Below are 22997 nucleotides of genomic sequence, written 5' to 3'. Positions count from 1 at the left end.
AGCCTCTGCAGAGCTCAGGCTGAGTGACAGGCAGGTGTGCTTGGGCCGTCGGCCTGACCACTACGTGTGCCCTTGCTCAAGCCGCCTCGAGGGCTGATTTGCCTGTGGAAATTGTTCTGGGACCACGGCCAACAGTGTGACCATGCTCGGGGCCATACAGCAGGGGCCCACCTGTGCGTCCCAAGCCAGCGAGGTGTGAAGAGGCCGGACTCCACGGTGCTACTGCAGGACCTGGGCCTCGTGCAGGGATATCATGGAGGGCGTCTGGAACTCAGACTGGACTTCTGTCTGGTGGCCAAGAGGAGGCTCCGCTGCCCGCGTGCTCACAGCGTCCCCCCTTCTCAGCTCATTCCTTCTCCTCTGCCTGATCAGAGCTTGTTCCTAATGGCCAGGAGCTCTGATTGTGGCCATCACAACAGGAGCTGTGACTGAAGGCAGATGGGAAGAATGGCGAGCCCACGTCCCACGGGAACCTGACGCAGGACAGCGGCACGCGAGGCGTCAGGACAGGAAAGCGAGCCGGTCTTTAGACAGCAGCAGGGGTGGGTTGACAGCACTGGACAAGACCCGAAAGCCAGGGGGACTCGGGAGGAAGCCGGAGGTGCCCTGTGCGACCTGGAGGACCACGGTGTTCTGAGGGAGCTTCACCCCCTGGCGGACGGCTCCCTGTCAGTCACTTTAGGATGTGTCTGTCACTGACAGCCAGAGGAGAAGCAACGGGTCCAAGTGCAACAGAAATGGCCCAGAGCCACGACACCCGAGGGGTTGGCGAACGCCAGGCTGACAACTTGCCGTCGGGGACAGGGGATTGGAGAGTCATGGGAGGTCAGGAAGGTGCTGCGTGCTGCAGCCGTGCAGGGGAGAGGGCTGTGGGGGCTGCACAGCAGGCCTGAGGCACTGAGAGGGTGACGGGGCACTGGAGCACACTGCTGTCCCCACCCAGACAGGCCCCACACAGCCCAGAGAGTGTGCACTTGCCATCAGCAGCGGCTCAGCCCCGTGCCATGTGCAGATCCACGGGAGCTGGAGGACTGCAGCAGAGCAGGGGGTGGCACGCAGGGGGAGGCCAAGGGCCAAGGGCCAGCAGTGCTTCACATATCCCAGCACAGCAGGACACCTGACAAACCCACCCAGGGCCAGAGGGGACGGGCATCCACAAGGGAGCCAGAGTGGACGGCGTCCTTGAGGAAGCAAGGCGCTCTGGTGTCTAAAGACCTGTGTGACTTCAAAGCAGGCTGGACAGAAGCCACGTCTAGTTACCAGCATGGCAGAGGCCCAGCAGCAGCGGCACTGCCCAGCCAAGACGCTGCCCGTCTGTCCTCACAGAGCCGCCTAATGAGGCCAAATGGGAGAGTCGGAGGTTCCGTTTGGAGGGGCTTCAAGCCTGCCTTATTAGCTCCGTCTTAACGTGTCACTGCGAAGTCAGGCCCCGTGTGGCAGACCCTGCCTGTCTCCTCAGGTGGACGCCTTTTGAGGGACAGAAACCAGGTCAGGATCTGACTCCCCCAAACTGACATCCAGTGCGGGTGCACGGCCGTGTTCTCCCCTGCGCCACCCCCTCCTGAAACCACCCTTCCCCACCCTGCGGTCCAGGGGACAGCGCTGGGGCCTTCCTCCCAAAGCCCCTCGTCCCCACCTCCTCTGGCTCTCAGGCTCTCCCCCTTGCTCTCGGACTCTCTGGCTCTGGACTCTGTCCCCAAGTGCCCCCTGGACTTGTTGTCACGTGCTGGCATGACTGTCCCTCACTGTCATCCCCATCAGTGTTTCACATGAACTTCCTTCTCCCGCAGCCTCGGAGAAAACTTCTCCAACCTTCCATAGCCGCCCTGCAACCCGGGCTCGAGGCTGACTGGCCTCCACCTGCGCCCGTCCACGGAGATCCTTCGCCTCAGCCCCAAGCAGGGACCTCCCCTGCCTCGTCAGTGTCTTCCCCACCCACAGGGTCTGACTCACACCTGGCCTGCAGACCGCTCACCCCACGTCCCTGCTGACGCTCCGTGTCCAGTTCTCAGTCCTCAACTCGGGGGACTGCAGACTCCGTCCCGTGGGCGAATTCCAGCCGCCGCCTGCCTTCATGAAGGAAGTTCCCCTGGGCCACCAGCATGCCGATTTGTCCACAGCTCCCTTGGGGGCTTCAGTGTTACGGAAACACAGTGGGAACATCATGGCAGAGACCACGCAGCCCGTGGGGCCCAAAGCATGCAGAGCTTGGCTCTTCCCAGAAAGAGAAGGTAAGTCCTCAGGCCAAGCCAACGCTCCAGAAGTTGTTTTGACCTGTCTCCTTGCTGGGTTAATTTTCTTTTTACTCTTTTTGGGAGGTAGGGGTACTAGGAATTTAATCCGGGTACTTAACCACTGAGCCACATCCCCAGCCCTTTTTATTTTTAATTTTGAGACAGGGTCTCACTAAGTTGCTGAGGCTGGCTTTGAACTTGCAGTCCTCCTGCCTCAGCCTCTGAGCCACTGAGATTACAGGGCTGTCCCACCACAGCCAGCTCCTGCTGGTTTTATTGATGACCTCCAGCTTCATAAATCAGGAGGCGGACATTCAAGGAATAATCCCAGAACCTGCCTTTCACCAGTTCCGCCCACACCCCAGTACGCTTCACCTTCAAGCATTCAGACTCATCCTTACAGCACAGAGCTCTGGCCTAGTGAGGGTCACCTCGGTGAGTACAGTCCTCATGTGAGACCAGCTGCAGACCTGGTGGCTGCAGAGCAGAGGGGTTCATCCCACCCCATCTCCAACTGTCCCTCATGGAGAAAGTGGCCCTTAGGCTGGCCTCAGAGGATGATCCGGCGTTCTGCAGAAATGGGAAGGTGGCAAGGGGCAGTGGACAAGCATGAGCACACGTGGAGGCCAGGGAGAGCCGGTGTGCAGGAGGGAAGGCCAGGGCTGTGTGGGGAGGTGCTCTGCAGAGAGGCCGCAGGGCCTGGACCTTGGAGCCACGGTGCTGCCTGCTGGCCATGAGGCCCAGCAGAGGGCAGAAATGGGTCACTGTGGAAAGCCAGTGAGTGCAGAGACAGACCCTGGAGGTGTGCACTCAGCCCCGTGACAGGCTGGACAGGAGCGGCCAGCCCCCGCCATGCTGCTGTGACAGCCCACGGGCCCCTCCCTCCCAGCCAGACTCTTCCCTCTTGTTGCTCAAACGCAGGTGTGATCTCCTGCCTCGGAAGGAGCCAGAAACCCCAAGAGAGATGTGCTGTGGCTTTCTGAAAGGACACACTTAAAAATAACCTCCTTCCTGTGAAGTCGGACACAGCATGACACGCAGCAGCCGGGAAGGAAATAATGAATAATGGAGAAATGCCACGGCCCAGGCGCCCTCCCGCGGGCTCCTGCAGGCCCCTTCCTTCCCCCGCGTGGGCCTGGGATGTATTATTGATGCCCTCTCTTCCAGCCGAGGCCGGTGTCGGGGGACTCAGGGATGAAGAGCTTGGGGAGCGCAGCTGTCAGCACAGGCTTGGGGTCAGAGACACCCCAGGAACCAGGCACAGGAGCCCAGGTCCTGGTGGAGGAGAGCGGAGGAGAAGGCAGTTTCCAGCAGACACGGTCAGCGCTCCTGCGACAGAACACAGGGCCACAGGCGTGTCAGAGTGACACTGAACTCAGACTGGGGCTCCGGGGGACCAGGAAGAAGGGCCTTAAGTGGGACTCCTTCCTCTCCAAGCTCCCCCCAAAGCTTAACTTCAAGCTTAGGCCCAGCACACAGGGAGGGAAAATGTGGCTCAGCAAGGCCCACGTGCCACCGCTCCCTTGTGACGCTCGCACACTGAGGTCCACCAGGGAGGGAAAGCCCGCAGCGAGTGTCCTTCTGGGCCTGGCCTGTTCCACTTCGTCTTCCAGGAAGCCCAGCCTGCTGCCGACGACAGGATCCATGCTCTTTTAGAGCCGAGCAACCCGACACCCGTGTGCCACGTTTCTCTACGCACGCCCGCTGGTGGGCTGGTTGATCGTGTCTTGGCCGTGGCGAACGGGGCTGCAGTGAACACGGATGCAGGTGTCTCCCTGACAAGGCTGGTCACAGTGGTCAAGAGCCGTCAGTGGCCAGGGAGAGGGGAGCAGGACAGAGCGAAGAGGTACGGCGTCGCCAGAACCATTAGAGGAGGAAGAGTTGGAGTGGGCGATGGAGCCGGAGGGTGAACACAGAACAACTTATACAGATCTCCCCTAAGAGAGAGATGGCAGATGTTCCCAGCCCAAAAAATGAAAAATGTGTAGGAGATAGAAACACCGTCACGCTGAGTGTGTAACCACACAGCACGGGTGTGTCCAAATATCACACCGTGCCCTACAGCAGGAATGTCAACTTGTTATGTGTCCATTAAATGTTTTACATTTAACTATGGAAGAAAGAAACCTGGCAGCAATGGAGTCAAGGGCTGGCACCTGCTCTCAAGGACAAAACAGTGTCCAGCCAGGACCCTGGGGAGGTGTGGGGGTGCTGTGGAGGGAGGTCAAAGTCCCACCCACACCCTAAGACCCTCTGCTCTCTGCTGGTCCTCACCTCATTTCTCCTGTGCTCCAGTGCCACAGGAAGCCCAGACTAAAGGTGGCATGTGACACACAGGCTTGGGACAAGCAGGTTAGCTGTGGCTTGTCCAGAGCCTCCCCACACCTGAGCACCTCTGCTCTACCCCATCTGGTTCTAGCCTCACTCCTACGGGGCACAGAGACATCCTGAGGCCACCATGCTGGCTCACGGAGGATGCCACCCAGCCCAGGCACCCATGGGGTCCTGTTTGGACACCTTCAGAGCCCCAGATTCTAGACATCTTTATGTCAGAGTAGCCAAGATTCACACGAGTGTTCTGGGTGAAGGTGACAGCCATCTACCTAGACTAGCACTATAAACCAAGTCATGCTTTCCTGTCTGGATAGAGCTTACAGTTCTTGGGCCATAAAAGCAGGTGTACATTCTGGGGTTTCCAGAACACTCTCAGTTCTTAGCTATGCCTTGTTTCCCTGGTTTCCCAGATCACAGCACCTGCCAGGAGTCTGCAGCGTGCAGTGAGCCACCCACACAGGAGAAGGGCAGCTCCGCTCTGCAAACACTTGCTGTGTTCTCCAGCCGCAGGGGCACTCACTGCCCTTGGCCCTCCCTGCCTTCACTGAGATGTGTCCCTGATTGACTGCACCTGCGGATGCACAAGTGTGATGCCCACGTCTCACCAGGTGAAACAGCCCAATTATATCAAAATCAGTTCCTTCTCTTCCTCCTGCAATTACTTTGTCCAAAGCATGAAAAGAGGTCACCGAGAACTGAAAACAGCAAAACAACAACCAAAAAGGAGAACGCATGGTTGATCCACTGCACGGAGCAGATGAGCCCAGCTTCCTGGCAATCAACCTCCAGAATACCCTTGGTAACCAGAGTTACGTGCCTTGAGAAAGAATGTCATGATGTCAGTGTCCCAGTTGAACTGTGACCCCTCTCCCCCCAAAAGCTATGCTGTTGTAACCCCCAGTCCCTGAGAAAGTGACCTCACTTGGCAACAGGGCCTTGCAGCTGTAAGGAGCCTAGACGAGGCCAGTCTGGTACTGAGGGCTTTTCCTCCCGTATCACGAGTGTCCTCGTAGGAAGGCGAGCGACACAGGGAGACGTGGCCATGAGGAGAGGGCGACTGAGGCTGAAGAGGTGCACACACAGCCGAGGAGGGCCTGGGGCTGCCAGCCGCTGGGCGAGACAAGGAAAGGCTGTCCCAGGTTCAGGGGAGCGAGGTGCTGAACTTCCAGACTCCAGGCCTAAGAGCTGTTCCAGGCCGGCCTGCTGCAGGGATTTGCTCTGGAGACGAGTGGAGTCAGAGGGGGACTGTGAACCAGGGAGGGCGCAATCCAACCGGAATGGCTGTGGGGGTTGGACGTGAAGACGTCCCCTCCCCGACGAAGCAGGAAGAGTATTTGCCCCAAAATATTGTCCTCATGCCCAAGTGACAGAAGTGAGAAACCTTGCCAGGAATAGCTCTACTTAATATTCTGATCTGCATCGTGAACTCTCACTCAGGGGCCATAAGACAACCTTTAAGATTCAACGTTCGGCTGGGGATGTGGCTCAAGCGGTAGCGCGCTCGCCTGGCATGCGTGCGGCCCGGGTTCGATCCTCAGCACCACATACCAACAAAGATGTTGTGTCCGCCGAGAACTGAAAAATAAAAATATTAAAAAAAAAAAAAAAAGATTCAACGTTCCCAAACTTCTTGACCACAGAAGCCACTTTGTGCAGAGGTTGCCAAAGGACAGCGTGGAAAATGCCCTGAAGCCCTCTCCAAGCTCTCTGATAGCAAGCACGGTCCTGTTTCCAAGGAACTGAAGAGCTGACAGTGAAGGACTTCCACGTGTCACCGATGTTCAAGAGCTACATCAGATCAGGTTCTGTGTAACTGCAGCTGTAAGAGGAATTCCTATTCTCCTGGTCAACACATGCATTGAACTCCAGGCTGTGAGAACAGGCCAGTCCCCGAGCCACAGAGACCAGGAAGAGGGCCAGTGGCTGCTCGCTATTCAGAAAAATCAGATGTGCTCTGACTTGTGGACGTGGAGCTGGCAGCTCAGCATCACAGGGAGGGTGGGCATGCCCAGACCTGAGCACGACACGCTCAGAGCTACCCGCAGCTCCTCCCGCCAGTCAGCTCCTCCCGTGGTGGTCAGCTTCTCCCGTGGTGGCCAGCTTCTCCCCGGTCACTCTGCTCTGGCACAGCTGAAATCCACATGGTGCCTTGTGGCTGAGCTGGCCAGTTGAGGAGCTTGCTCTTCACCCTCTCCCTGGACGTGCTTTCCCCTGATGTCTTTTGACTGACTCCTGGGGACACCGCCTCCTAAGTGTTGAGTGGCTGAGGGACACCCACAGAGCCAGCCAGCAGGGTCCACAGAGTCTTCACAGGGCCCCTGTGCTTCTCCCCAGGTCACCTCAGCCACACCTGGGCGCTGGGGGCCGCACTTGGGAGGTGGACTGGGAGGCCCAGGTGCACACCTTGGGCCACCTTTCCAAGGCTTGACTGGTCCACCAGATGCTTCTGACCCTGGTAATTTCTGAATTCTCAGAAAACCCCCCAAACACTCCTCACCTACCATCTCGTTCTGTTTGTTTCACTTTGCTGAAGGCTCAGCTGGCCTCGTCTTCCTTCTGCCCTAACAGTGCTGTGTCCACCAGTACACTGTCAGGGGTGCTGGCCCAAGGCCACCTGGCACTCGACTGTGTTCTGTCTGCACTCCCTGAGTAGCACCTTGGGCCACCATGAGGTTCCATGCCCTCTGGGATCGTGGCCGGAGTCAGACCAGTCTTTCTGGAGGAGGACAGGAAGAGGACAGCCTTCCTCACCCCCCAGAGACCCTCGGCTGACGCCTGCGGAGCCCGTGACGGCAGCACGTCACACTGCTCTGAGCTCCTCACTGCACCTGTGAGCCTGCCAGGGCTCTGGAATCCTGGCCTTCCACGTGTCTGTCCATGTGTTGCACGTGGCGTGAATGTGCGTGCTATGTGTGTACGATGGGTGGTGCGTGTGAATGTGGCGTGTCCGTGGGAGTGTGACGGGACACCTGGATCTCTCTGACGAGGCAGGTCAGTACAGTGCTGCGGCTCTGAGCCCTGGAGCATCCTCTCCCGAGCCCACGCTCCCTGGCTCCTGCACGGGGGAGGCGTCCCCAGCCTTTCAGGGCTCCTGGCACTTCACCCAGTTAGCCTCCCGATGGGCCCCCAGAGAAGCCCAGGTCTCTGCCTGGCCCTGAAGCCCGAGGGAGGAGACCTCTGGGATGTGCTGAACCAAAAGAAAAGCTGCTGGCGTCATCGATGACAGGCAGGCCACTGAACAGCAGGCGTAGCTGAAAGTGCCATTTTAAGAGAAGCTGTGGTGAGCAGGCCCTGCCCTGCTCTGACCCCTAATGTGTAGTCAGAAGAGCAGTTCTCAGGCTGTGCCTGACCCCGAGCCCCGTTCTGCAAAGCATAGTTTGCCACGAGCTACTCCATCTTAAGTACACGTGCCAAGTGGGACGACGTCGCACCTCGTCTTTAAGTAAACCACTACCATCTGCCCAGCACCACATAAGGCACAGGTTGATAAATAACTTCTATGTGTCAACTTATCAAACTAAACCCAGGGGCACCGGGCACACGGACATCCCAAATCACATCGGGAACTTCTCGATCTTACCAGACAAGGACTCCTCATTTGAGGCCCATAAAAGGAGGAGCCCCTCAAAGCTGGATGAGGTGGCACCTTGACCATGCCATCCTGGTCACTCAACCCAGGTCTTGTCCAGAAAAATCGCCATAGCAATGAGTCTGGGATTTCCTGTTCCTCTTGGGCTTCAGTCAAGTGAATTCTCCTGCCTGAGAGATCACCCACTGCCTGTTCCAAGCTGACCCCGTCCTCGGTTTTAACACTCTGCAGAACTCGTTCCTTAAAAATCCTTGTCTGACCACCTACAGTGACTCTTTGCACTCACATCTCTTCCTGTGCTCCTGGCTTAGCACCCCAAAACCCTATGGACACTTTGACCCTTTGTTAGTCTTTCTGTGACCTATTTACAGATCACTGAGTGAAGTGTGTGACTCCACTGTCTAGATATTAGAAATGAAGGAACGAGAAAGAAGAAACTGTGTTTGCCGGCTTATGACCACCAGGTGACCCACTGCTCTGAAAGTCGGGTAGCCTGTGAACTGATTAATTCAATAAACTCTGACATGGTGGAGAGACACAGCACACTCACGACAGAAGCAACATGAGAAGTAGGTTCCGGATCATTATTTACAGTTAGAGTGACTTTTTTTAAACTCCTGCAGTCAAATCTTACACTTTGTTTTCCTAAATAGCACACTGAGTCCACCTTCCTGCCCTCTGTTCTGCAATGCTGAGCCTGGGGTGGGCCCGGAACAGGTTCTCAAGCGGAGCCCCACCGTCGGTCGCCCAGCTGCAAGCTCCTCCGTGACACACCCAGTGTGTTTTAGCTGGGCTCTTCTGGCCACTGCTAAAACGCCAGTTATTGAGCAGTCACAGGCTATATCTCAAATTCTCAATCATGAGAGTGACGCATTGGACTCTAAGAGAAGTGACAATTTCTCCACAGCCTTCTCTAGCTCAATGACAAGGCATCCAGCTCAGGAAGGCCTTGGTGAGTGACTTGGCAAGTGGCTTGTGTCCTCTCTTCAGCTGCCCTGCGGGTCCTGGAGGATCTCGGGTCAGGCTGGGCTTCCCCATTCTCCCTCCTCATGGGGGCAGCTGGGCTCAGGTTTGTTTCAATTCTCTGTGTCTTGGTCAGCTTGGGCAGCTGGAACAAAGTGCCCTGCCCAGGGGGCTGGGAAACAACAGGAGTTCTTCAGCTCTGGTGAGGTCCTTCTCTGGAGCTCAGACTGCTGACTTCTAATAACAGCCTCCTGAGGCACAGAAAGTGCTAGAGAGCTCTGGTGGGTGTTGTATAAGGCTCTACTACAACCTGGAGAACTCCACCTGGGGTTCTAATTTCCTCCAACGGTGCACCTCCAAATACACAGTCCTGGGGCGAGCACTCCAAGGCGTGACTTACGTGGGAGAAAAGACACTGTGGTCAGCAGAGAAGCCATGGGCATGGAACCACGCCCAGGGAGACCTGGACTGCCTCGTACCAGCTTCTGCATCACCAAACCACTCAAGCAGCCTGTACGCTGGAATCGTAGCCCATTCTGAAGACGTACCACTAGGGCCCAATTGCACATGTGGCCACAGGAGCTGTGGCCCTCCCTTCTCCTCCTGCTTCCAGACCCAAGCTGGCTCTGCCCTGCAGCCATGTCTGTCTTCTGCTGTTCCTGGCAAACTGGGTCAGCTTGGAAGGGTCTGATGACAATACCAGGTCAACCTGCGGTCCCCGCGTACTGAGTGTTTCCCATGTGTCAATAAAACCTTCTGATAAACCACCAGGAACAACGCCACAATCATTTCCCCTATTTTACAAATGAGGAAGCTAAATCCCCCCAAAGAGTTAAGTGATATTTTACAGTAAAATAACCAGCAGGTGGTGGATTTGCTGAATCTACCACTGAATGATCAGTATTCAAGCTCAGGCAGTCTGAACCTGGGGCCAGCAGTCCAACACTGGGCTGCCCTGTCTTCCCAAGTGGACCTCTCCATGGGCTTGGGTCAGCCACCAGGTAGCGTCTTACGCAGCCCCAGCCTTGCTTACGAAAATAATGGTCTTGGGCACTGGCTTGATTGAATTCTATGTGCAGGGCTTTTATGAACTGTAATAAGAACATCTCATTACACAACCCTGTTGGATATCTATGAGTTTATTGAATAATTTGGTTCTTACTCCAGCAGAGCTCATTCAATACCAAAATCCTTTTTTTTTTTCATTGAAATTGTATATACAAGTAAAATATTTAAAAAGCACAATTGCTTTAAGGAGGCCAAGGTTCCATCAGCTCCGTCTCCCTTCCTCTCCTAGGCAGCTCCTGCAAGGACCCCCGGCTCTGAGAAGTGAAAATCAGGACACCAAGTCAGAGCCTGGGATCTGGCTCAGCAGCCTTCACGGCTCACACGGCACTGAGCGGGGCTGTCCAACGTGGGCACGCTGGACCTTCCCCGCAGCCCAGGAGGAATTCCAACCGTGAAGATTCACTGACTCCCCAGGCCACCCAGGCCACCTGTACCCATTTCTGCTTCAGAACCCCGCCCAGCCATCTCCTCCGTGGTTCCCCTTTAGGCTCCTGTCCCAAATACCCGCCACCCTCCTCCTTCCTCCTTGGCCTCCCCAGCCCCATCCAAACCTCCCTTCAGGTCCCAGCACTGCTTTCTTGACCCAGAGTGAGGGCTGAAGGCAGAGGCTGGGGGGTCCTGATGTTCTGACACCCCAATTACCTTAGTTGCTGCTAAGCCTGGGTTCCCCCAGAGACACAAAGGAGGAACTGCGGAGGTCCAACTCCATGGAGCCCCTGCCGGGCAGTTCTGCTGATGTCTGGCAGGTGCCCAGGGCTCCCAGGTCCTCTCAGGTGCAGAGCTGGCCCTAACATGTGGCCAGTGTTATGAGTGGCTTTTCAGATGTACCATGACCCTTCTCTTGCCTGGACTGAAGCTGGTTGCTGAGCTCTGAACTCTGATTACTGATCATAGTGCTCTTCTGAGGCCCTTTGGCTACTTAGAGCCAGTGGTCAGAGGACAGCATGGACGGCTATGCATCCTGCTGTTATCTGTCACCTGATCTTTATCTAATTGTGCACACTTTGGCACTATTTGATAACTCCAGGACCACTGGGCGTATGACTGTGTCTTCAGACGGAGGATGTAACCGCCTGCAGGCCTCTGCTCACCCACCCACATGCTGCCTGAGACCCAAGTTCACAGTGGCAGGGTCTGGCTGGTCCCTCAGGTTGCCCATCAGTTCAATGCAGTTTGGTGTGGATGGAAAAGCAGCCACCCAGGCTGCACTCCTACCCCATGGGACAACAGGAAATGAAAACTGTGCATTTTACTCTGCACATTCGGTTTACAGAGACTTGCACCACAGTGTGCTGCTGCAGCCTCCACAGCGCCCAAGGAGGCAGCTGCCCAGGTCATGCAGAGGCCAGAGCCAAAGTCAAGACGTAGCTCCCTGCTCCAGCTCTGCACCGATACCAGACTGTTTTGATCCCATTATCACAGAAATGGAGGCTGGAGACAGCCAGAGAGACGCAGGCAGCTCCAAATAGATCAGAGAACCCAGGAACGTCTTTATTGTTCTTTTCTCCACCCGGCAGAAATCAAGCACCTTGGTCTGAGAACTTTAGCTCTCCTCTAATGGTACATGTTCCAAGATGCTCTGATTTGACTTCCTACCTGCCGACTAAGGAAATGATCACAGTATCACAGAAAAAGAGACCCATTCTTTTCTTCCAGTTCACTTGAGGATTGGGTGATGTAAGGTTCTAATCAAAAGCTCCGTTTGCTCTGCTGGATCCCAGGTGCCTCTCCTTTGCAATGATTCACATTCTCCCTAAGTAGTTCTTTTCTACTGCTTCATTTCTCTCTCTCTCTCTCTCTCTAACACACACATACATACACACAAACAAATTAACAAGACACTCATGGCAGTCATACATAATTTTAATTTAATTCAGACATTTTTGATTCAGCAAAGAAATATAAAATATTCCAGATGTTAAATAATACTCATTAAGCAAATGCTAAAAAAATAAAATTCTGCTGATTTTCTAACAACTACTGTGTTTACTCAACTGTATTCCTAGGTGGGACAGTCAGCAAAAGCCTGTGCAGAGTGAAACAAAGGGAAATCCCGAAAAGATGAGAATCCACCCGTGGACACTCGGAAGCAGCCACTTCCAAGGCTCCGAGTTCTCACTTCAGAGCTCATACAATTTATGCAAATGTTTGCTGGGGGTGTGGCACAGTGGTAGAGATTTGGCCTGGCACACAGGAGATCCTGGGTTCATCCCCAGTACCACCAAAAAAAAAGAAAAAAAAGAAAAAAGAATTTAAGGAATTGGAATTATGGATACCGGCATGACCAGAGACGCTTTCATATGGTGCCAGTCATTGATTCATCAGCACTTACTGAGACATCCCACCCACCAGGCACTGTACAAGGCCCTTCTCTCATCAGACAGCCAAGCAGCCAAGACCCTTATTAGCTTCAGTTCACCGAACGTTCTGACACAGGACGACCAAGACAAAAGTAGGCGTCACCATCCCATTACACAACATATTGGCAAGTGGTAAACCCCGTGGTGAGGGAAGGGCAGGGTGGGCAGCGCTGAGAGTGAGAGGTGGCATGACCTTCGGTTTAAATAGGGTGGTGGCAAGACTTCAAGACTTGAGCAGGGGCAGGAGGGGGCTGGGCAGGTGGGTGCTGTGTGCGTGGGTGTGGGTGAGGGGTTCAGCAGGAGCAAGGCCAACCAGGCCTTCAGGCCATGAGAGGACTCTGGCTTCCTTCCCTCTGAGTGAAGTGGAGTGGCCTCCCTTGGTCCCAATCTGGGAAAGGTCAGAGGTAGACGGAGCACGGTGGGGGCATCCCGGAGAGCACGTGTCTTGCGCAAGTTCGGACTGGATTGGTGCAGGAGGATGCACTTCCTGAACCATGATGAAAACCCTTCCCCTGTTCAAGCAGGGGAATGATCGTCGGGTACGTGGTGGGGCGTGCAGAGAGAGGCTGACTGGCACGCAAGGTCCTTGCCCATTTCAGGGACGCCAAGATCAGCACAGTCACATAACAGCCCTTGGAGGAAGGCTGTGCTGTTCGGTGGTTGTGGTGAAATCACAGCAGGCCTGGAGAGGCCATCGGGAGGGAGGCACGGAGCAGGGGTCTCTGCACAGGTGCCGTCGTGGAGCTGAGAAGCAAAAGGCTTGCCGATCCCATCTCACTGGAACCCCAGACGGCGATGAGGAAGCCTATCGATGATTTGGTGTTCAGTGAGGCCAGCTGCCCGCCACGGAGCCCAGAGGCCTGCTGTCTCGCGGCAGCTCCTGTTTCTATAGAAACAGTGCCTCCCCTCTCCAGCAACCCCTCTCCTTCCAACAGATAACCAGTCATAGGAAACATTAGGGGCAGATTTCCTCCTGTTTGAGATTTAAAAATCTGGAAAGGAGAAGGACAAATCCATGATGCCCTTTCCATGTATGAAATGGATTTGAAATGCTAGTAAGGGGGACAGTGGGAACAGCGAGGGTCCTGCTAAAGCTGAATGTTTCTGCCACTCTTCCTACTATTGGCTGACGACCTGCAGCCTGCACCTGACCGCAGACAGCCCCGTCCTGAATCCACATAAACCAGAAGGGCACAGCCCACCAGGGACACAGACGGGGAACCTTCCACTGTGAGAGCTTCTGTGAGATCCTCTGCTTCTCCCACCCCAAGGCCCGCAGTCCAAGGCCAGAGGCCTCATTTGCACAGATGACTCTCGTGGACGTTCTGAAGGCAGAAATGCTTGCTCTTCCTGGCTCCTCACAACCCACCTGTCCACCCAGCCACACCCCACACACTAGCCTTCCGGAAACAGTTCTTGCCCTGACACCCCACAACACAAACTGCCCAAACAGAGGAGCTGGTGAGACCACGCGCTGCAGAGTCTGAGTCCTCTCGGGGGCGATTCCCCCTTGGTCTCTTTGAGAACTGGAAGCTTTCTGTGAGCTGCAGGAGAGGGCTGCCCTCCTCTAGGCAGAGTGTAAACTGCCCCCAGATGATGTGATCGAGGCTCAACAATGAGCCACAGGCGCACCCTGTCATCTGTCCTACGCAACAGCCAGCACAGCTACGTTACGCTGCAGCAACAGTCTCTGGTTCACGGATCCAGCGAATACCCTGCTCTCTGTGCAGCGCCACCGGAATACTGCTGGTCACCACGCAGATGGAGAGAGCACAGCAGGTCATTCATCAGCTCTGACGGCCTCTATCTGCTCCTGTCTCATCAGTCGACTCCAAGTGGACAGAGGAGCACAGTCCTTCTGGGTGTGCACACCCTGGAAACACCTGAAGGACAGCACTGGTGACATGTGGGTCCTAGTGGGCCTGGGTTCCTTCTAGAAGGTGCTAGGGCTGCAGTGCACGAGCAAACATGGGGTGCACTCACAGCTGGATTTGCTCTGGACTCTGGTTCCCCACAGCACATTACTCAGACCTGGCCGGGAAGGGCACGTCTTTGCACATTGGACAGGACAGGGGGACTATGAGGAAGACCCAAAGCTCACTATGGAAGCAGCTAGGCATCCCATAGCTCAGCTCCAGGATCCTAGAAGATGGCATCGATTCCCCCCTCAAACATTCCTGAGAAGACCCGTAGGGGTGGCGAGGGTCACCGCAGACCCCCAAGGCAGCCTGAAGACAATGGGAAGACTTGAGACCAGACAGCCTCATCTGCGGGGTGGGCAGACGGCCCATCTCAGAGGCCAGGGAAGTGGGGACCTACAGATGGAGCCAGCGAGAAGCCCAGAATAGGAAGGAGTCTCTAGCTACTCTCTAGTCTTCAGAGCCGGGACTCTGGGATGGGGCTGCTCCAGACAGGGTACGAGCCCCCGAAAACCAAACATTTTCAAAGACAGGGAATGTCACCTCTCAAGACTTTTATGGCAGTTTCTTGATTTTAATCATTAAAAAACATTAGATAAGATTTGCCATTGCATAAGAAGAGTTTGAAAACAATTTAGAAAACTGAGTGTTTTGGAGAAAATGACTCAGGAGTTGGAGTCCACTGATTTTTCTCTGGCATTTCTTCACCTTTAATCTCTGCTCCCTCCTCTAACCTGCCCCTGGATGAGGTCCTAGATTCCTAGTTCTCCCAGGGCCCCCAGTTCCACTCCCACTCTCCTTCCAGTTAATGGCACCTTTAAGTACACTGTGGGCACATATTATGTCCATAACAGACGTAACTAAAATCAGATGGAGGGCTGGGAGGTAGCTCAGCAGTAGACTGCTGGTCTAACATGTGCAAGGCCCCAGGCTCAATCCCCAGAACTAGGGGGGGAAAAGATTACATACGGATATTATGGGTTATATAACCAAGAGGCCACTGCTATACAGAAGCTGCTGCATTAATTTGACTAGTTCTTCCTTTAAACCAAATCCTCCTGCAGTAAAAGCTAAAAGAAGATGGGAAAAATCAATCAGTGCCTCAGATCAGAGTTGGGGGTGGATGCTTGATCCTTCATCCCACTGTTGTTGTTTTTAACATACGTATTATGTTAGAATTTTTGACCCCAAATTATCTAAGGTAAAATCTGATGCCAAAGTAAAATCTGACCACTATGAAAAATTAAAAATTGATTTTTACAACGATGCGGATGATCTGGAAAACTGTTAGGTTTTTTTTGATTTACAATAAGTGTGTGTGTATGTATGTGTGTGTGCTTCCTCCCCTTTCCCCTGGGCTTGTGCCAGGATGATTTTCATGCATTCTAAGTGTCTGTGAGTTGTTTATACACACGCAGGACTGACTGAACGTGAGTTTGCTGATGTTCTTAAAGATAAAGACTATTTCAGGACCTGCCAGCCATTCTGCTGCAGAGACAGGCTCTCCCTCTCTGGCACATTCCTCCCAGGTCCTCTGCACCTAACTCTCCCCACCCCCCAGGGTTCTGCATGCTCTATCCTGTCACTAGACTCACCTCTGGGCAGTGGACATCCAGTCGCCTGTCACCAATGGACCTCCACCACTGGGCCACTCAGGCCTCTGGGCTTCTAATTTTCCTGTACTATTTGTGACGTGTGCATCACCAGCAGGGGAAGAACTGAATATTCCTGTGCTTGAAAAGGATATGGAAGCAGCTGGAAAACAAAGTGATATCCACTGGAAAAAGGTCCAACTAGTGAAGAAAATAAGTCAGAACCTTTTATGTGGCTATCGCACAAGTGTGGTTTTCTCTCCCTTCGGCAAATATACCAATTCGGAACAAAATATCAGACCATTACGTTCTATAATGTACACTTTTTCTTTTCTTTTTTTGGTGGTGCTGGGGATTGAACCCAGGGTCTTCTGCACGCAAGGCAAGCACTCTACCAACTGAGCTACATTCCCAGCCCCCTATAATGTACCCTTTTAACTCAGTGGTATAATTAAGCTCCCAACTTGATTGTGGCACAGCAGAGTACACTAAGAAGAGCATGAGACTAGGAACAGAAGCTCCAGAGAACACCAATGCCCTGCGTCCATGTAATTATCTGCAGGCCTCTCATATGTAAAATTAGGTTGAGGCCAAAGTTTTAAAATTGTCTACTTAGGATAAGTTCAGAATGCTAGATCATTTGAATGAGAGAGCTCCCAAAGTTGTTCATGAGAAACACTGAATATACTTTTATCTGTATATAAAGTCAAATCTATGTGCTTGAAATGGAAGCAAATTAGAACGTGGCCCACAGGTCCTCAATGCCCTTAACACTAAATTTATTACAGAGTCTAATTTTAAAAGGATTATGGTGATTATTGTTTTTATAGGCAATGCTCCATGAAAGGATCAATACTGCACATTGGGAGAAGCTTTCCTCACCCACTTGATTAATGCATTGTTATCATCTGAGTAATTAAAAGGAACAGGGTCATATCCAATCAGCATGTACATCTTACTCAGCAACTCCTGCCAGTTGCTTGCAAAAATTAAACTCATTAATCATCTGACTCTAAAGGATAAAAAGCTTTGGGTAAGAAATAAAAAGTTCTATTTGAGGAAGGAAAAAGTGTCCAAAGTCAACATCTAGAAACACCCCTGCCTACCCAGTGATGACAGAATACTAAGGTGGGAAAATGAGCTGATTCCATTGTCAAAACTATAACGTGATGTTCCTTTGATAAGCCGTACCTCCTGAGGTCTACAGGTAACATATGAGTAAATTTTGGAAACGTGTGCACTGGCAGCAGGAGGCGTGTCGTACAAAGGTGGGTTTCATTCTCTCTCCAGATCCCTGGCCGCCAGCAGAGCTCGAATCCCCTGGGAAGATATGACTGACACACCTTTTGGGGCTGGCTTTAGAGAGCAAAATCATGTTAACACAGTGAAATTTGATTACTAGAGTCCACAGCTGACCACTGAACCACCAACAGAAAGCCAATTAAGCTCACCCTTATTAATGTTCCAAGCCAAAAGAGAAGCTCTTGGTCATAGTTTTCCACGGCAGTCAAGGTAACGGTGAAGGTAAAATGAGATGCATGAAATAACACTCTAAACAGGTCTGGAGTGCAGAAGTCAGGTGCTATTTTTGGCTTTAACTACCATTCAAGTAAAACTGCCTCTTTGTGTACCTCAACATTACCTTCTTCTAACAGACACAACTTCCTAATTATGATTACTTTCTCTGTGCCAAAATGGTAAACAGAGTTTTGTTTAACATTGTTACAGTATAGCTTCACAAACTCTTTGTTGTTACAGAATTCTATGAAAAAGTGATTACTCACTTTACCTACGCATTTACGGTGGCGCTACTGTAGGTAACAAACACTTCCTGTGTGCTGAGGATGCTCTGGAGCACAAAATCTACTAAACTATCACATCCAGCATTCAGTGTAGTGTTCTAGGGCCACAAGGGGCTTTAGCACTTATCTAATGAAATCGTGTTGTGAGAAAGAAACCAAGACGCAGAGACTGGGATGTGTTCACACTCCCACTGTGGGCCATGCTGGCAACTGCAAAGACCACCAAACAAGAAGCAGAAGTAGGGGCTGAGCTGAAAGCTCAGACAGGTGACGTCAGGGACTTACTCTAGGAGTGTGTCCCACCAGGACCACAGAAATGACCTGGAAGGACACTTGGCATGTGGTACAATTTACAAAATGGATCAAGGTGGAGGCCCCCAAGGGCCCTGCATTGCTAGAATACTCTACTTTTGTAAAATAAAAGAGCAAATTATCTTCACAACAATTGGCAAAAGTATATCAGAGTAATCAAGCCATTTTAACCACCTTCTAATGCAGAAGCTGCAATGTGTGGGGCTGCCTTTGGACAAAGAAGGACAATTTATCTCACAAAGAAAACATGAAAAGGGGAGAACAGAATCCTGGAGAGAAAGACCTTAAAGGGGAGAGAAGGGAATGATTTCCTAAAGAGCTCAAAGGCTGAGCTGAGAGAGGCAGGGCCTGAATCCAGGCAGCTTCATGAAAGGCATGAGATACAAAGTGTGAGGAGCAGAGTGGTGGCCACCAAGAGCAGAGCGGCCATCGCATCAAGGTGGGGGAGGAGTCAGACGCGCCATCATCTCAAGTCAGGGGACACTGGTGCCATGTCATGGGCAGGGCTGTAATGAAGACAGCATAGAACGCAGAGCCACATCTGAGCCAGAGGAGGAAAGGATTGCTGATGGGGAGGAAGTGGAGCAGTGGTCCCCCACTTGCCTGAGAAGCTGCAAAATAAAAGGAAGAAGCGTGGCCGGATGGTGGGAGGGACCAGGGAAGGCCATCTTTGTTCTGCCTGCAGGCAGAGAAGAAAGAGCTGGTGGAGAGAGGAAGGCATGCACCGTGGCAGCAGACCGTCCTCCCTGAGCACGTCCCTGGCACTTCACAGCTCCACGCTCCTGTTGGAATGAGGAACCAGTGACACTGCAACCTGCAGCCCCCTTGTTTAAAGGCCAAGGACCCTGTGACATCCCAGGCCCCTTCTGGAGTTGATGGATGATGGGAGCCGGGGATGGAGAACAGAGACGGAAGGCTTAGTCCTTTCCCCACGTGTGAGAAATAATGAGAAACTACATTTTTATAAAACTGTGAAGACAGTGACAGCATGTATCGACGTCATCTGTGCAGGCAGGCTATGCATGAAATCATTTGCCAAACTGATAAATCCCAAGGACACAGTAACAGGATGTTGACATCATACCAGCGAAAGACCAAGGCAGAGAGAAAGCAGACGGGCTGCTGCCCAAGACATACGGATGTCAAGATAGCCCCTCATGCCAACAGACATCGTGGGTAGTAATTGGCCATCCAATCCCTATTTTGGCCAATTTGCTGTTTTAAAATCCTGTTTTCATCACATTCATATTGTTGGGAAGTCATATGTCATCAAGAAGAAAGACTACAGGGACACAATACATGACCCTAACAAAACTACTGCCCAGGCAGTACATAAGGCCTCCAAAGCCCTTTAAGAAATTGAAAAGAAATGCTCAAGAGGATGACTAACTCAGTGTTTTGAAATGAGTCAGTTAATTCCAATTGGAAGTCACTAAATCCCATTGAAAGTCACTTCCAACGACATTTTCTTTAGGAGTCAACTTATTTTCAAACCTACACGATGAATTTTAGATCAACGTGGTTATGGATCCTTCAGAGGAGTTGCCCAAGCAATTGGCTTCATATTTAACTGAATCTGATTTATAAGGAAACTGATAGAAAAGACACTTGGGCATGGTTTCTATGTCACAGTCAGAGCCTGCCACTTAGAACTGACCCACCCAAAGAGGGTCTTCCATGGAACTGCCCGGCTGACAGGGCCCTGTTCTAAGTGAAGTGCTTACATTCAGGCAGAATGTTAATAGTTAACTGCAGGCCGTTCACGCTTGCATTTGATCTGGGTAGACCACTGGGTCTTTTCTGTGTGAGTCCTAGAAGACTAGCTTAAACTCTCTTTTAGGTTAAATTCCTCATTCTCAATCACACACAGGCATGCTTGTGCGTACACATGCTCAGAGGTCAGGAACTACATTTTATTTCTCCCGTTTTGGATTGAAGGAGAAGACGAAGAAAGCCCAAAGGTATTCCACTTCCCATCACCTCACTGACCACAGCGAGGTTGTTTCTGTGTGTTGGAACAGCTCTCCCTGACTAACAAGCCTCGGAGGGGCCCTGAGGCCACCAGCTCTGGATGGGCACTGCTCAGATGAAAGTGCCCAGAGGACGCTTCAGCACCCTGGACAGCTCCCAGCCGAGCCCTGAGCTCCCTGGGGGTCAACAGAGAACAAAAGCCTGCGCCAATGCCCTGCGTTTCTCAGCCAAGCCAAGACACACACAGTGAGGCTCAGTGTGCCCCCAACTGGTGGCACATCTTTGGCTTTCAGTTTGATCACCTGAGATCCTTCAATCTTGAGAAGAGCTGGCATCTAAAAGTTTTCAGATCAAATGTCTTTTCCTTAACTAGTGAGTCTAAGGCAAATGCATTGTTTTGTTTTGTTTTGTTTCTGCAAGAAAAGTGGTTTGCTATATTCAATCATCTTTTGGTAGGGTTTTTATACATAAATATACCAATTTGGATTATCTTTCTGAGAAAATTTCATTAAAGTTTTTAAGAAACTGATGCTACCTTTAGCCCAGTATCATGGGTTTGCCTATACACTTAAAAAATAACTAATTAATGCCATGGTGTGCATGGTGTGTGTGTGTGTGTGTGTGTGTGTGTGTATGGTACTCAACATGGTGTTACGGAACACGTGTGTGTGTGTGTGTGTGTGTATGGTACTCAACATGGTGTTACGGAACACGTGTGTGTGTGTGTGTGTGTGTGTGTGTATGGTACTCAACATGGTGTTACGGAACACGTGTGTGTGTGTGTGTGTGTGTGTGTGTATGGTACTCAACATGGTGTTACGGAACACGTGTGTGTGTGTGTGTGTGTGTGTGTGTATGGTACTCAACATGGTGTTACGGAACACGTGTGTGTGTGTGTGTGTGTGTGTGTAGGTTACTATGTGAAGCAAATGAACAGATTTACACCTCACACAGCCACGCTTTTGCAACACAGCAGCTGAAATCGCTCATTAGTGTGAGTCCCACATATGGCACAATTTTATTACCTACAATCTTTGTGCTGTACATTAGAGCTCTAGGCCTGTTCAACCTACACCTCTGTTATTTTGTAGAAAATACATGTGATGCATCTTTGCCAAAGCGTACTGATTACGTCCAAACATATACAGAAAATCAGAAATACATACCATAGTATACTAACTATGCACACCCCACCCAATACCAACATACATGTGCATGGGCATACACACACACATACACACAACACAACTCTCTGTATTTTCCAGAAAACGAACATTGAGATCAGGACTTAATAAATCTTAAGGGGTGCTGTTAAGAGGTTCTGTTAAGAAATGCTGTTCAGAGCTCTATCAATGGAAATCACTTGCACCTGTGAAATTCTGATTTGTTCCTCACTTTAACACTTTCGCTTTATCTGAGAACCAGTTCTGTACACGCTAAAAAGAAATATATGCTTCAAGCTAAGATTTTTGAAAAGGATGGGTGGAGGCAGGCAGCACAGTGTTCAGCTTTTGCCTTTCCTTTCCCCTAGCGACACCTAGCGCCTATTAGGAGAAATGCCACTGTTCTCACTCCAAACATCCACAACGTGAGAGTTAGTTGTTAAGTCACCTTTGAGGCAAAAAACGAATCTTTACTGTTTGCATTGCAGCTTAACAGCCTTCCCAAGATCCCCAGCAATATAACCCTAGAAATGTGTTGTCAGACTCGTTAAAACTATATATATGCTATTTTGTAGGAATTCTTCACCCTCCCAAGAGATTGAGATTGTCCATTTTTCTCAAGACCTGGCCCACCGCAGTGAAGGGACCTCTGGTATTTCTCTATCTAACCAGGAGAGTCTGGAAATGACCCAAGAGAGAATAAGAAAATCTCCCGCAAGGATGATGCAGGGTCATGCGTCATGCATTTGTGTGCCCACCTATGTACAAGTCACACCCCCACAAACTTTGGTCACATCTGTCCTGTATCATAAAACAGCACAATCTCACTGGCAACTGAGAACTGTCCCTATGGAAGCATTCACACAGCTAAAGAAATACAACATGCTGAAGCTGAAGCAGTGTGACCTGACAGGACACATTCAATGGCCACTCAGTGCAGGGAGTGGTGGGCAAGACGACCCGAGTATTTTGTGCAGGACCCCAGGTGCTGCTCAACTTTGCTCAAAAGGCGCACACAGTGATTTCTGCAACCCAACACACCCTGCCTGTCCTTATGGGCTGTACCACCCAAGGCAGACCTGCCTGCCTGGGAGCTAGTCTGGGATTTTATCTCAAAGAAAAAGGACAGTTTCCTCTCTTCTGGTTCTTCAGTGCTCTGAACATCTGGAAGGGATCAATAGGAGGTGGTTCCACCCATCCACCCCTGGAACCCGGTTCTCTGCAGGAGTCAGCGTTACTAAGGTGATATGCAAATTCAACCTTTGAAACCCAGGCTTCCAGCTCGGAGAAGAGTAGGAAAGGGTCTGAGAGAAGTTTGCAGAGAAGGAACACAGTCTAAGGAAGAGCTGTTGGCCCAAGGATAGGAGCCAGGAGATGGACAGGGCCTAGCACCCATCAGCAAAAATTGTGCTGGACCTGGGACAGGGATGGCCTCCAAGGCAGTACTTCAACATTTTTTCGAAAAGATCACCACCACTACCACCATCAGCTGGGGAGGGAGGGGAGAGGCTGGGGGAAATAAGAAGGGGATGTGATGGCACTTGCCTGGAGGGACAGAGAGGGGAAGGGAGGAGAGGCACCTGGGTAGATTCCCGTGACAGGTGCAAGGGGAAGAAAGAGCCCCAAATTGATGTTCCCTGAGCCTTAAAGCAGGAAAATAAATAAATAAATGATAAACACTATCAACTTG

At 51.8% G+C, this 22997-nt stretch overlaps 1 protein-coding gene and 1 non-coding gene across 4 annotated transcripts in view; both read right to left on the bottom strand.

Moving 5' to 3' along the window:
* Positions 1–22997, bottom strand: part of Dpp6 (dipeptidyl peptidase like 6) — an 860191-nt gene that overhangs the window by 598044 nt on the left and 239150 nt on the right. The gene's annotated exons all lie outside the window — the stretch shown is intronic.
* Trnaa-ugc (transfer RNA alanine (anticodon UGC)) lies at positions 16400–16472 on the bottom strand. Its single transcript has one exon. It is a non-coding gene; the product is annotated as a tRNA-Ala (tRNA).

This window comes from Ictidomys tridecemlineatus, chromosome 2, assembly GCF_052094955.1.
Source record: "Ictidomys tridecemlineatus isolate mIctTri1 chromosome 2, mIctTri1.hap1, whole genome shotgun sequence".
NCBI classification, from domain to species: domain Eukaryota; kingdom Metazoa; phylum Chordata; class Mammalia; order Rodentia; family Sciuridae; genus Ictidomys; species Ictidomys tridecemlineatus.
Note: the sequence above shows the minus strand (reverse complement) of the source record. Positions and strands in the feature narration are given on the sequence as shown.